Source organism: Anomalospiza imberbis, unplaced genomic scaffold (assembly GCF_031753505.1).
Source record: "Anomalospiza imberbis isolate Cuckoo-Finch-1a 21T00152 unplaced genomic scaffold, ASM3175350v1 scaffold_112, whole genome shotgun sequence".
Classification (NCBI taxonomy): Eukaryota; Metazoa; Chordata; class Aves; order Passeriformes; family Viduidae; genus Anomalospiza; species Anomalospiza imberbis.
In genome coordinates, this window is record NW_027099512.1 from 212,519 (window position 1) to 215,337 (window position 2,819).

The window sequence follows — 2,819 nt, forward strand, 5'->3', positions numbered from 1 at the left end:
TTTTGACCTTTTTTCTTGTTCCCCTTTTTGTCTGTAATCTATTTTCAATAATTTGTTGTGTGTTTTTCTAGAGGAAGCGTTCCAGGTGGGGTCCAGTCTGGATGGGGAAGTGCTTGGGAGCAGCTGTGGCGTGGATGGGCCGTGCCCTGGGAGAAGGATGAGGACATCGTTTGGGACCAGCTTTTCTTCCAGCGAGGGATGGCGTGAGGTGGGTCCTGTCTGCTTGGCATGGTGGGATCAGAGCTTTGGGGAGATGGCAGCGAGCACAGGAGCATCCTGCTCTGGGCAGCTGCTGAGGGCTGGATGTGCCGTGGCCGGCTGCAGGCTGGGCACATGTCCTGCCCTCCTGCTCTGCTTCCACAGGCAGCAGGGATGGGCAGCTCTGGGCACAGCTCTGGGCACGGCCAGCATGGCCTGGGCACCGCGGGCGGCTGGGACAAGGGGCCAGGAGCCTTCAGCTGACGGGCGCTTTCTGGTTTCTCTCCTTGCAGCCGGGCTCTGCGGGTGCTGAGGCTGCTCTGGGCTCTGCCAGGGCTCTGCTGGAGCTCAGCACCGGGCTGCAATCAGCCAAAGAAGAAATGGGGTGACCTGCAGCACAGACCTGCTTGAGCATTTCAGCAACACAGCTCAAGTTTGCAGAGTGTACACCTCCAAGGGCAAACATGACACCACCCAAAAATTAAACTTTTTCAATAACTTCTGAAATGAAATCAATCTGGGATGGCCCCAAATGACATTTTGCAGCTTGCTCAAGCTGTAGCTCAGCCCTTCTCTGAACTGTTCTCTCCCCCACCTGCCTTTTACTTCCCAACTGCTCCCTCTTGTCCCCCAGTGAGTTCCCAGCCCATGGCAGTCTCCATCACACTGTTGCCTTCCTTGGTGCCCCTCACCATGAGGAAGGCCGAGCCCCAGGCTTAGGGACTCATCCTGTCACTGGCTGAGGAGCAGCAATGTCTCAGAGCTCCAGTGGGATTTTAGTGTCATTCAGAGCTGCTCTCCAGCCCTCAGCTCTCCTCACTGCTGAGTTCCCACTCCCTTTTCCTCGTCCTTGCAGCAGGATGAGCTCTGTGAATCCCCTTGAGCCTCCCCACTCTGCCCAGCCCACGCACCCACCTCAGTTATGCTGAAGCTGCAGCTTCTCTGTCTCCTGTGGCACACCAGTCCAGTCCCCTGTGTGGGGAGCCCCAGCCCCAGAGCACAGCACTCAGCAGTGCACTCCGGGCTGGAGCAGCTGCCCTGTAGCCATGGCTTGGCTCTCTGTGGCAAGGGAATGCTCCCTGTTTGCAGCTGTCCCTGCAGGATGGCCCCAGGGCAGAGCCCAGCCGGGCTCCCACTGCAGCCCCTGAAGCATGGGGCAGACAGTGGTCCCAGAGCTGGGGTTCACGGGGAGCACCCGGAGCTGTGGCTTTCAGTCAGTGTTGGCAAATGTTGTGTTCTCATCTCCTGCAGCCTGTGGGGAAAGCAGCCTGTGCTGCCAGGCCTGTGTGTGCCAGGGGCTCTTGGATGTCTCTGTACCCATGGACAGAAGGCTCTGTGTGTGCCAGGGGCTCTTGGATGTCTCTGTACCCATGGACAGAAGGCTCTGTGTGTGCCAGGGGCTCTTGGATGTCTCTGTACCCATGGACAGAAGGCTCTGTGTGTGCCAGGGGCTCTTGGATGTCTCTGTATCCATGGACAGAAGGCTCTGTGTGTGCCAGGGGCTCTTGGATGTCTCTGTACCCGTGGACAGAAGGCTCTGTGTGTGCCAGGGGCTCTTGGATGTCTCTGTACCCATGGACAGAAGGCTCTGTGTGTGCCAGGGGCTCTTGGATGTCTCTGTATCCATGGACAGAAGGCTCTGTGTGTGCCAGGGGCTCTAGGATGTCTCTACCCATGGACAGAAGGCCCTGTCTGTGCCAGGGTTTCCATAATGTCTCTGTGCCCATGGGTATGGAATAGCATGGACACTGAAAGTGTCAGTCCCGTTGCTTGCACGCTCCTTCCTTTGTACACAAGACACATCCAGGCACACCCCCATGTACAGATAGATTAAAAGGACAGGGAGGGACAGAGATTTCCCACAGTACTCCAACTTTGGCATAACTCACCTTTTAGCTGGTGGCCAGGGGATTTTTTTTCCCAGCTCTTTGTGAGAAGGTGTCCAGGAGCTGAAGCAGCAGCATTTAGAAGCAGTTTCAGGATTTCTAGGCAGGAAGTGGAGCTGACAAACATCCACATAATTTGCCGTATTCATCAGGATGTGCTGCTAGTTCTTTGGGAATATGGCCCAATGGAGACATGAGCCTTGGAAAAATCCCAGCTCTCTGTGGGTTTGTGCAAAGGGGGAGCAGCAGAAACACTTTGTGTCTGCTTTGGGGACACAAGGTCCAAGGAGATGCGGTTGCAGAGGGTGACCTGGGCTGGTGGCAGGTGAAGTCCTGGTTCATGGCATCCCAGAGTGGCACAGGACAAAGCTCCAAGCACTCCCAACCCCACTGATGAAGTCTTTGTGATGCTGCACATCCTATAGGAAAAGCTGCTGTCACACAATGCACTGGGATTTGTAAGTTTCATTTCTAATACTTTAGGTCCAAGTTTCAAACTGCAATATTTTTGTTCTCAAGACACAGTCATGCACAATCCATCTCTCATCCTCCTATTGCTTCAACACCAATTTAAAAAAATAAATCTTAATATTGGAAACAAAACCCAAAGTCTTTTAAAAAAGGATGCTGAGGTCAGTCAGTAAGATGGATCCAGGCCATCAGAACAGGCACAAAGTAAATGAGTTCTCCTTTTAAAAAGATCAGTTACCTCTTAAATCCAAAGTTACAGAAGAT